Here is a 13,581-nt window from a genome sequence, read left to right as displayed (position 1 = left end):
TGATACAGCTATCTGGTTTTGGTAGCAGGATAATGTTGGACTCATTGAATAAGTTGTGCAATATTCCCTTCTATTCCTGAAAAAAGCTTCATATTAATAATTTTTTACCTGAATGATAGAATACACCAGTAAAACTACCTGTCTGAGATTTTCTGTGCTGGAAGATTTTAAATTATTAATTACATATTTACTTGTTATAGGTCTATTCTGATTTTCTGTTTCTTTGTGAATCAGTTTTTATAGTTTGTGTATTTCTAGGATTCTGTCCATTTTCTACAAGGTATAATTTTGTTAGTGCACAGTTGTTCATAATCTGCCTTTATAATGCCTTTTATTTCTGTAAGGTTGGTTGTAAATGTCCCCATATTTTATCCTTATTTTATTATTATGAATTATATATCTTTTTGCTTGGTTTAATTTTGTTGATATTTTCAAAGAACCAACTTTCGGTTTGGTTGATTTTCTCTATTGTTCTTTTCGTCTCAATTTCAGTTATTTCCATTGTTATCTTTATTTTATCCTTCATTATGCTTGCTTTGAGATTAATTTAATCATATTTTTACAGTTAATTTAAGGTGAAAGTTAGGCTATAGATTTGAGAACTTTCATTTTATATGTGTTTACATCTCTATATTTCCTTTTTTAATGCAGCTTTATAAAGATAGATTTATCATACACAATATAATCCATCCAAAGTATACAATCAGTGGCTCACAGTATCACCATATTCTTGTGCATTCATCGCCATCATCAATTTTAGAATATTTTCATTACTCCAAAATAAAGAAAAAAATAAAAAGAACACCCAAAAAGTACCATACCCATATCCCCCCTTTTAAGTATGTGATTTTGTCTTTATTTTATTACTCATTTGCTCACACACTGGATAAAGGGAGTATGCCAGTTTGAATGTATTATGTCCCCCAAAATGTCATTATCTTTGATGCAATCTTGTGTGGACAGACGTATTAGTGTTGGTTAGATTGTAATTCTTTGAGTGTTCCATGGAGATGCGACCCACCCAACTGTGGGTGATAACTCTGATTAGATAATTTCCATGGTGGTGTGGCCCTGCCCATTCAGCATGGGCCTTGATTAGCTTACTAGAGCACTATATAAGCTCAGACAGAAGGAGCGAGCTTACTACAGCCAAGTAGGACATGTTGAAGAACACATAGGAGCTGAGAGAGGAACTGCAGCTTACAGAGACATTTTGGAGATGGCCTTTGAAGCAGACTTTTGCTCTGGAGAAGCTAAGAGAGGACAAATGCCCCAAGAGCAACTGAGAGTGACATTTTGAAGAGGAGCTGCAGCTGAGAGACACATTTTGAAGATGGCCATTGGAAGCTGATACTGACATTTTGGAGAACACCATTTTGAAATGCCACCTGGGAGCAAGCAGACACCAGCCAGGTGCCTTCTGAGCTAACAGAGGTTTTCCAGATGCCAATGGCCATCCTTCAGTGGAGGTACCCAATTGTTGATGCCTTACTTTGGACACTTTATGGCCTTCAGACTGTAACTTTGTAACCAAATAAACCCCCTTTATAAAAGCCAATCTATTTCTGGTATTTTGCTTGATGGCAGCATTAGCAAACCGGAACAGGGAGTGTCATTCACAAGGTTTTCACAATCACAGTCACATGATAAAAGTTGTATATTCATATAGACATCATCATCAATCAAGTCTACTGGATTACAGTTCAACAGATTCAGGAATTACCCTCTAGTTATTCTAATACACCAGAAGACTAAAAAGGAATATTTATATAATGCATAAGAATAACCTCCAGAATGAACTCTCGACACCATCTGAAATCTCTGAAATTTTATTTCATTTCTTTTCTTTTTCCACTTTTTGTCAAGAAGGCATTTTCAATCTCTTGATGCCAGGGCAAGGCTCATCCTTGGAGTCATGTCCCATGTTGCCAGGGAAACTTATACACCTGGGCATCATGTCCTATATAGGAGAGAGGGTAGTGAGTTTATTTGCAGAGTTGGCTGAGAGTGGCTACATCTGAGCTGCAAAAGAAGTCATCTGGGAGTGATTCTTAGGCATGATTATAAGAAGGCTTAGCTTCTTCTTTTGCAGTAATATTTCATAAGGACAAGCCCCAAGATTGAGGGCTAGACTTATTAAATTGGGAGTCTGTAACACTTGTGAGAATATCAGGAATTCTAAGGTGGGGAAGTTCAACATTGCCACATTTTTCCCCAGTCTCTCAAGGGGACTTTGTATATATTTTTTATTTTCTGCCCCAAACACTCTGGGATGTATAGGGATATTACATTAACCTGTACAGAATGACAAGATCTCATTCCCTGTTCTAGGTTCCATGTCATTATGTTGTTTAAATAAACTGACCATACAGTTTAAATTAGATAGTGTGCTACAGAGAATATAAAATTTGTGTTAAATAAACATCTCTTGAATAACAGTTAAAACTCAGGAATAGATGTGACTGCTATAAGAGCTTACAATCTACAAACCTTTACAGTAAACCTTACTGAACATTCTCTACTCATGCATCATCAATGGCCCAGTCTCTGCCTGTGTTCTATCCCCTGATAGCCTATGCCCTCAAATTCAATTTTGAGAATTTGCTCATTATAGTTTTTTATATTAGTAAAGCCTTACAATATTTGTCCTTTCGTTTCTGGCTTATTTCACTCAACATAATGCCCTCAAGGTTCATACACCTAGTTGCGTGCCTCATAACTACATTCATTCTTACAGCCACTCAATATTCCATTGTATGCATACACCACAGTTCACTCTCCCATTCACCCATTGATGTACCCTTGGGACACCTCCATCCATTGCAAATTTTGAATACTGCCACCATAAACACCAGTGTGCAAATGCCTATTCATGTCCCCACTTTAATTCTTCCAAGTATATACAAAATAGTGGGGTTATAGGATCATATGGCAACCCTATACTCACTCTCCTATGGAACCACCAAACTACCTTCCAAAGGGGCTGAGCATTCTACTTCCCTACCAACAATGAATAGGTATATCTCTCTTTCCACATCTTCTCCAGCACTTGTGTTTCTCTGGTTATTTTTTAATGCAATGTTATTATGATTTATTCATATAGCAGGTAGTCAATCAATGGTTCACAGTATCATCATATAGTTGTGCATTCACTATCACAATCAAATTTTGAATATTTTCATTACTCCAAAAAAATGAAAATAAGAATAAAAATAAAAACAAAAAAGAACACCCCAAACATCCCATACCCCTTAACCCCCTAATATTTATTTTTTGACTTTGTTTTCTTACTCATCTGTCCATACACTGAATAAAGGGAGTGACAGTTACAAGGATTTCACAATTACACAGTCACATTGTAAATGCTACATAGTTATACAATCATCTTCAAGAATCAAGGCTACTGGATTACAGTTCAACAGTTTCAGGTATTTCCTTCTAGCTATTCCAATACACTAAAAACCACAAAGGGATATTTATATAATGCATAAGAATAACATCCAGGATGACCACATGACACTATTTGAAATCTCTCAGTCCCTGAAAATCTATTTTGCTTCATTTATGTTCCCCATTTTGGTCCAAGAAGACTTTCTCAATCTCATGAGGCCAGGGCCAGGCTCATCTCCAGGAGTCATGTCTCACATTGCCAGGGATATTTACTCTCTTGGGAGTCATGTCCCACCTAGGGGGAGAGGGCAATGAGTTTACCTGCAGAGTTGGCTAGAGAGAGGTCACATCTGAGCAACAAAAGAAGTTCTCTAGGCATGATTCTTAGGCATAACTATAAGTAGCCTTAGCTTCTTCTTTGCAGGAATAAGTTTCATAAGTCAAGCACCTAGACCAAGGCCTTTGCATATCAAATTGGCAGTCCCCAATGCTTGTAAGAATATCAAGAATTCCCCAGGTGGGGAAGTTTATTATTTCCACATTTTCCCCAGTCCTTCAAGGGGTCTTTGCAGGTACTCTTTTATTCTCTGTCTATATTATTCAGGGGTGAGTTGGGGCATCACACTAACCTGTACAAACCAACTAGATCATGCTCCCTGTAATAATGATTTCAAATAAACTGACCATACAAGTTACATTAGATAGTGTGTTACAGAAGATATGAAATTTGCACCAAACAAATCTCTCTTCCATTGGTCTCACATGAAGTTGAAGTTTTAAATCACTGAAAATATTGTCCTTTACCCTTTAGTCTGATTTACCTTAGTCCAAACCAGACCAGCTTCATACATATCTTTAATTGAGTCTAATCTCTTTTTCAGCTTTTTACCAGTTACTGTATGGGGTAATACTAACTCTCATAGCTGCAGAAGTGTAACTCTGAGTCTCCAGTGTCACACAGATACCTGAAGTTCCAGGAAATGACCTAGTTGGACACAGAGCCCAACATCTCAGAATTTTGAAATGACCATAACAACTCAGGAATAGATGACTGCTGTAAAAGCTTACAATCTAGGAACCTTTACCATAAGCCTTCCCCTGATAACCTATGCTCTCAAATCCAAATCTCAGAATTTGCACATTATATTTAGTCCATATTAGTGAGGCATTATCATATTGGTCTTTTTGTTTCTGGCTTATTTCACTCAAAATAATTCCTCAAGATTCATTCACTTAGGTGAATGCCTCACAATTTCTTTCTTTCTTGAAGCCGCTCAATATTCCATTTTATACATACCCCACAGTTCACCCATCCATTCTTCAGTTGATGTATGCTTAGATCACCTCCATCCATTGCAAATCATGAATACTACTTCCATAAATACATGTGCAAATGTCCTTGGTGTCTTTGTTTCCAGTTTTTCCAATATATACCTAGTAACAGCAATAAAGTCTTATTTCAACCTTAATCAAAAAAGCAAGTGTCTTGTGGTTTGTACTAAAACTTAAGTGAATGAAAATAAGAGACATATGTATTTCTGGATTAAGCATTAGTCTTAAATAAAAATATTGCATCATTTTAGAAGGCGTGTGTGCCAGTTTGAATGTATTATGTCCCACAAAATTCATTATCTTTGATGCAATCTTGTGTGGGCAGATTTATCAGTGTTGATTAAATTGTAATTCTTTGAGTGTTTCCCTGGAAATATGCCCCACCCAACCATGGCTGATGACTCTGATTGGATAATTTCCATGGAGGTGTTACCTCACCCATTCAGGGTGGGTCTAAATTAAATCACTGGAGCCATATAAATAAGCTGGCAAACAGAAGGAACTCAGGGCAGTTGAGAGTGACATTTTGAAGAGGAGCTACAACCAAGAGGGACACTTTGAAGAATGTACTGGAATTGAGAGAGGAGCTTCAGCTTACAGAGACATTTTGAAGATGGCCATTGAAAGCAGACTCTTGCTCCAGAGAAGCTAAGAGAGGACAAATGGCCGAAGAGCCACTGAGAGTGACATTTTGAAGAGGAGCTGCAGCCTAGAGAGGAAAGTCCTGGGAGAAAGCTATTTTGAAACCAGAACTTGGAGCAGAGGACAGCCGGGTGCCTTCCCAGCTAACAGAGGTTTTCCGGACACCATTGGCCATCCTCCAGTGAAGGTACCTGATTTTTGATGCATTACCTTGGACACTTTATGGCCTTAAGGCTGTAACTGTGTAACCAAATAACCCCCCTTTATAAAACCTGATCCATTTCTGGTGTTTTGCATTCTGGCAGCATTAGCAAACTAGAACATCTATCTTTGATTTATTATGCTTGTACAAGCTGAGTGATATTCTTTTTGGCTGTCCACCAACTTTTTTCCTCTTGGAGAGCTCACATTGCAGTGAGTGAGCTAAGTTCTAAATGGTCTTTTCTACTATCAGACATGACCTGCAGAGGAAACCCATCACTGAACATTTTAATTTCACTAACAGTCCTTCATAAACAGTCCTTTTTTTGTTGGTAAATGTTGTCTAGGTTGTGCCCTACTTTGGATCATAGACATTTGGAGAATTTTCTGGGCTTATGTTATATATAAACTCTGGCATGCCCACTTCTCTGAGTCATTTAACCCCTTTCTCCACCATCTGCCACAACAACGTCCTTCATCACAGGCAATCTTGTTTCCTTTGCTGCTAGGAACCACTCTGGTAACAGTTTGCTTTGAAACCTACTCTTAGAACTGTATTAACTACTTTTGATCTATCATCATACTAAGTTTTCTGTTTCTATTCTTCTTCAAATAGAGGAGTGAAGAGCAGGGCTAGAAGATCTAAAGACCTTTTCTCCTTTAGATTTGTCTGTTTTCTGAGAATATTCTTTGTTAATTTAACTTACCTTAAGTTCCATTAATATATTTTGCATATGTCTTTCAGGATCCTGTATCACTGCTTTTCAAGACCCTGAGAAAAACTCCCAGTCTATTTTATCTGCTTGGTCACAGCTAAAGGGCCCCTCACTTTCCTTGAATAAAGTTGTTCCAACTGTCTGTCCTTCCCTACCATTCATTCTGTTAAACATATAAAACAGTTTAGGAATAGACAGCCTTGGAAGTTTCTAAGCAAAAATAAAAATTAATAAAAAAATTTTGAAAGGAATAATGAAGATTTCAAGTTTTTGAAAACAAAAGATTTTTCTCTAACTTTATGTTACTCCTTTTTCCTGGTTATTTAAAGCAAAAACTATATATACCTTATAAGATAAAGAAAAAGTGAAAAATAGTTTCTATTCACTTTATAAAAGGTTTTAAGGCCACTTTGGCAAACTTCAAATGCAATAAGGTCTAAAGAAGTATGTTAACGTTTCATTTTCTAAGGCCAGTATAGTATCAGAAAGTATTCAATACATATTTATTATTATTTGCTTGCATTCATTAGTTACAATATGTTGTTCTAACATGTACTCAGTGATTGTATTCAATTGAACTGCACCTTTCTAAAAGTAAAATAGATTTTTTTCTTTCTCCCATATTCTTTATTTCATTCATTCTTTATGTCTATATTTTCCCATAAAAGTTGCATAATTAACCTACCAGTCAGATTTTTAAAAGTCTTCAAACTAATTGAAGAAAAAATATATAAGTATGAAGCCATTTTATATGAAGGGAATTACTTGTTATGGTTGCTTTTCTCATTTGGCATCCTGTGAAATTTATTCTGGGAATATTGTTTGCTAGTGCTTTAGAAAATTCTCATGACTCTTCCAGGCAATCATTCTGATGTTGGTCTGTATTTGTGGCTTAAATTTTCTTGGTCTTTTCATTGTGTTTAGGCCTTGGTGTCATTTATGAGAGGAAAAAAGAATAGGCAGGAACTCAAAACCAGATTTTATAAAGGTTAAAGAAGTACGGCATTCACTCCAGCTTCCAGTAATGTACTGTACTCTATCAAGCATGCTAATTCAGAGATTTTTACCCCAGTGCCAGACAGTTAAAATGAATACATTATCATGAATATGCATGACTCTATTGAGAAGAGGAAATTTTGCATGCACTTAACTTTTTCTAATTACTATCTGAAAATTATACTTGCATGGACCTCCTCAGTTGTCATTTACTTGAAAGGCAAAATTTGAATGGTCCATCATTTTTTTAAAGGCTTATACAGTCTGTTTAGGAGAATGTAGATGATTTGATGCGCCACTGGTTCTATGACTTACAAAAGATAGTTTCCTCTCATTTTAACCTTTTTGAATGGAGTCAAAACATACTTTTATGTAAAGAGACAATAAGTGCCTGCCAATTTTATAAGTGAAATGAATTAGCCCATCTTGCTTCATGCTTCAGTATTTGCTTTAGAATACAATGTGTAAGAAAAACTTTTTGGCGCAGTAAAACTAAATCACTGCTCATTGGTAGTTTGAAGGAAGTGAAAGAGATTTTCTCATGTTCTATTTCCTCCTGGATAAATACTTTTTAAACTTTTGGTTCTCAACTATCTAGATTCACAATAGTATCTTTGCGTAACAGGATTTTTTATGGCGGCTCAACACGAAGAGGTTTTCAGTAATTGCACTATTCATATGTGTCCATTTGGCTCATCCTCACTGCTTGAAGAGGACTGTTTATTCATTTGCCCTGTGACATGGAATTCATATGCCTTATATGGAAATAAATAGAAACAAATAATTTGTCTTGTTTCACATGGCCTTCTTACTGAATGTAAGAATGTACCTTCAGAATGGAAGGTACCTCTTGATGTGTGTTTGTAAAGTTAACTTTTCATAGAAATCTATAAAAAATACTAAAAATAAACCCTTCCTCATATCATTCTGTTAAATTGAAGTTAGGTAGTAGCTATGTAGCATTTCAGGAGACATTACTAAACATGACATATCACCCAGTTTTTCAAGATTGGAAAAAACAAATCTTATTTGTTTTACATGTTAGGTCAAAATGACTATTTGAGAAGCAAATTATTAGTAGAATGGGGAAAGACAAATTGAAGCGTACCTGTTTTGGTTTCCTTGGATGCTCAAACAAATACCATGTAATGGGACAGCTTAAATGATGAGAATTTACTAACTCATGGTTTTGAGACTAAGAGAAACTCAAAATTAAGGCTTCATTAAGGTGTTGCTTCCTTTCCAAAGACTGGCATTCTGGGGCTGGCTGCTGATGATCCTTGGTCTTGGGCTCCTCTGTCAAATGGCAAAACACTTTGTGGCCTCTCCATTCTCTTCCTGAATCTACTGAATTTCAACTTGCTTCCCGTGTCTTCTTATCTCTCTGAGTTTCATTCTGCTTATAAAGGACTCCAGTAACAGGATTAAGACTCATGCTGGGTCACAATTTAAATGAAGTAACCTCATCAAAAGGTCTTACTTACAATGAGTTCACACCCACAGGAATGGATTAAGTTTAAGAACATGTTTTTCTGGGGTACATACCACCACAGTACCCTTGTCAACAAACTTTTAAAAAGCAACTTTTATAGATATTCAGAACTATATTAATATGGAGATAAACATAATTTCTTGATTTTCTTCAAATTCAAACATTTTAGTGTCATTTGTAAGAAGAATTTAATCATTATATGAAGTTTGGAGATTAGAATTAGATTTTCTTATGCAAATAGACTCATTCTGATTTTTCCTGTGCTAAGCCTTATATTTGATGAAATATTTAATAGTGGGAAACCAGAGTTATGACCTGAAGTAAAAGAAAAGCCATTTTGACATTATTAGGTCATTTCTAGGTACTACAAGGTACTAATTTTCTGGTTCTGGCAGTGGTGACTTCTAATAATAAAGCTATATTCATCGCACAGGGGAAGAGGATGAATTTAATGATTTTCTGTATGTTGATTCATAAATAGGGGCTCTATAATTTGATCACTTCCAGTTTTTCTATTTTTATTCTCACTGCTGCCATTTTCCACCCATATCCTTTATAGGTTTATTTTATTTTACTGACTATTTCACACCAATAGTTATCCTTTCGTTTCCACAAATATATCTTTATGCATAAGCTTTCCAAATCTTTGCTTTCCTTGGAGATCACTCTGTTGATCATATCTCGTCAGACAATGATTACAGCCATTGATTATTCAGCACTAATGAGGATTATGTGATTTTGAGCCTCTGTTTGGATGGCTTTTTGTGGTTGTTGCAAGCCAATGACTCAAGGAGGGAAGAGGTTACAGTAGGGTGGCTGGATCTGAGTTTATCATCTGTTTGGAGGTTTTACTATTTCCTTCTCTATTATCTACCCTTTCTTTTTTGTGTGTGTGTGCCTTACTGCTGCTTTCCCACAATGACTAAGGAATTCAGAGTGTCTTTGGGGTCCACAAGCCAGCTCTCACCCTGTGGGAGTCTGTTATCTGGAACAACCTTGTTTTTCTCTTAAAAATATTGTGCGTATTCCCACTGTCAAGATATATGGTATATATATATGTGCGGAATGTGTATGGTACGTGTGCAGAAGCAGAAGGAAGAAAGGGGGAGGCTGGGAGATGAGTGTGTGGAGAAGTATAGGCTACCAATGGATAAAACAGAGAAGGGCAAAAAATAATAGCTTTATTCTGCCTGGTGATCAAGATTTGTTAGGCAACAAATATCACCATATGAATTTCAAGTACATATCTGAATTTATTTTCCTCAAATACATTGCCTTAACCTAATTGACTGCAAAATGCCACTGACTTAGTCTTATCTCTATTCAAAGATTTCTTACATGATTATTTGTTATATTCTTCACTCCTGTAACTAATGTTTGTATTGAACACTTTATATATGTATTGCATATGCCCAAAGCACAATTGGGGCATCCAAAGTATGCTTTATGATGCTTCGTTTTATCCTGCTACCTTCCCTATTACCAGAACTCATCACAGCACCAGGTAACGAGCATATAAAAATATCATGCCTAATGAATGAGTGAAATCATCTTAATAATTAAATGAAATAGAAATACAACATATGATTTTTCTATTTTAATTTGCTTATTTTGTATTATCTTAGTTGCAACCTGGTATACATAATACCTGATTTTCCAAACTCTATTAATATCTTTTATACAATTGAAAAATGGGTCTTTGTTCCAACTTTACCTTAAATGTAGGCTGAGTTGGAACATTCATTTCTGTATTTTTGTCACACAAAGTATATAACCACTAACTCTCAAAATAGGTAACAAAAATGTAACAATCAAGCAAATAGTTTTGAAGACAAAATATTAATAATAAAATCATGCACGCAGTAGTTTTTAAAACTTTAGTTTCTTAATTGCTGTCACATATTTTAATAGCATGTTAGAGCTTAGTGAAAAGCACTCTTCATTTAAGTAAAACTTGGCAACAAAAATGGAAGTTGCTTCAACATATAATAAAGTCAAGCTTATTGATCTCCCTGGCATTAAAAGGGACTTCAGAATGTTTTGTTGATGCCTAAAAACACAGCCCACTATGCAAATGCAGTTTAATTAAATGTTTACTGTAACTGAAGATTATGTAACACATTGCATTAAAAAGTTACTTCAGAGTAAATAAGATACTAACTTTATTTTGGTTTAGAAATAATTTGAGAAATTACATTAGTTCAAGAATCATATCACTGCGATCAATCTAGTAGGTAACCAAGAAAGACATGAAGAAAAAAAATCATTAAAATAATATACATGTGATTTATTAAACTTCTAAATATGCTATTCAAAGCAGACACTTCAGTAGAAAAAAAAATTAAGCGTCTTTCTAAATAGTATAATATATCTTAACACTACCTCAGAAAATAAAAAAAATTAATCCAGTTATCTTTCTATGAAAATATATGCTAAGCATTAAGTATAAAAGGCCAGCACAAAATGAACCAACTGACTTTTTGGATCATCTACAAACTTTAGAAAGGAAAGGAATTTAAGTTTTGTTTCCTTACAAAATCATAATTCTTTTAAGTGTTAAAAAATTAAGGATGTATCTACACAAAATGGTTTATTACAGGGCTGTTGTACTTATTTGTTTTAAATACTTTCAAATTATAATCATGTCCTGAAAAATTAGAAATCTGCTAACTTCCCAACAGCTATATTTTTATTCTGTCTCCATTTTTATAGCTTCTTATTCTAGAGGCCATTCTAAATTGAAGTTGATGCTAGTCATTTCCATAGCCTTTAGAATGCTTGTGCATGAAATTCAACGATCCAGTTTCAAACATATCTAGTTTGCTCCCTGAGAATTTGTCTTACATATGATTTCACTAAAAATTACATCACAGTGATACCACTCCTAAATTTCTTTCAAGGATTCAGCATACTTTCAAAATTTTGATCGTTATAAATCTTCATTAAAATCACACATTGTTAGTGTGCATAAAAAACCAGCCTAATTTATTATGATAAATAGGCTATATATGTGCAATATATTTTGATTCATACAATTAAAATGCTACATACAAATAGTGCAGAGTCTTGGAGAGAGTTCCATGCATACAGGCAACTTCAGCCTTTTCTAAGTTTCTAAAGCAGGGAAACTTTAAATCTTTTGCAATTTATGCTTTGCAGCAATTATACAATATTGAGTTTGAATAAATAATCATGATTCATTATATATTTCCTCTAAATACAATAAGGGTGTTGATATATTTAGATATTCTGTTTTAAAAATTAGCCATTCCAATTTCAGAACATTTTTCCAAAGCATAAAATTTAGGAAAATTTTTGCAACATGTCTTTCCACTTTGAAATTCTTGTGATGTTGCTTTTTTGTTTAGCATGATGTCTGATCAGATCACAATGAAACTTTTCATCTGATACTGTAAGAAATGTTTATTTATAGTTTGCTTATTTCATATTTAGCTCAGTCTTATTGATAAGCTAAATACTAGCTCATACTATTATTTCATACTAGTTCATTCTTATTGATGTAAGAATGATAAAAATTCAAAGGCTCATGGATTGTGCGAAGTATTCTTTGTAAATTCTTTATAAAAATGCACACACACCACACATATAATAAGTTCAGTAATAGTACTAAATTCAGTAAGAGTCATCTGGAATCCATTAAATTGAATTCAAACATAATAAACTGTGCTGGTTTGGAGCTGTTATGTACCCTTGAAAAGGTCATGTTCTTTTAATCTATTCTTGTGGGTGCAGACCAATTATGGGTGGGACCTTTTAGGTTGTTTCAATTGAGATGTGACCTATCCCATTCAAGATTGGTCTTAATCCTTTACTGGAGTCCTTTATGAGAGGATAAAAGGCAGAGACATATGAAGACAGCTGAGAAAGAGAAAAGCCCAGAGAAGCAAGAAGAACCCACAGGAGCTGAGAGAAAGCATTGAAACCAGAACCCAGGAGAGAAGAACCAGCAGACACCACCATGTGCCTTCCCATGTAACAGAGGAACCCCGGATGCCAGCAGCCTTTGTTCAGAGAAGGTATCTCCTTGTTGATGCTTAAATTTGGACATTTTCATGTCCTTAGAATTGTAACTTGTAACTTAATAAATCCCAATTGTTAAAAGCTAACCCATATTCTGGTATATTGCATTTTGGCAGCTTTAGAAAACTAAAACATAAACTACCCCAACAGTTTTGTGAATTTGTATTACAATTCTGAATACTGCTTAGTCATACCTAAGATCTTGAATCATTTATATGAGAATGCTAATCAAGTAAAATATCCAAAGCAAGCTTGGAAAAGAGCAGTGTAATTCATACCTTATCTGACTGAAAGTTTTACTGTAAAGCTACCACAGTTACAAAAATTTGCTACTGGCATAGGTTTTAAAAACCAATGAATATAATAAGATAGAACACTTAGAAATAAAACCCCTCTAATTTAGTCATCTGATTTTTGATTAAGATACCAAAGCTATCAAATTGAGAAAAGGAAATATTTTCAAGTTTTGGTGCTAGAATAATTGCATAACTATATGAAAAGATAATAGACCTAAATTTCTACTTCACATCATGCAAAAATTACCTAAAGGAGAGTTACATACATCAACATAAAAGGTAAAGCCATATGGCTTTTAGAGGAAGACATAAGAATATATCTTCATGAGTTGGGAATATGAAATAGTTTCTTATACAGATCAAAAAAGTAATGACTATGAAAATAAACTTCATCTAAATTTAAATATTCTACTATTAAAAAGATACCATTATTGAAAAGAATAGGTAAGTCATAGATTGGGAGAAAATAGTCATA

This window comes from Choloepus didactylus, chromosome 7 (genome assembly GCF_015220235.1).
Source record: "Choloepus didactylus isolate mChoDid1 chromosome 7, mChoDid1.pri, whole genome shotgun sequence".
NCBI classification, from domain to species: domain Eukaryota; kingdom Metazoa; phylum Chordata; class Mammalia; order Pilosa; family Megalonychidae; genus Choloepus; species Choloepus didactylus.
This window is presented reverse-complemented; position numbering follows the sequence as displayed.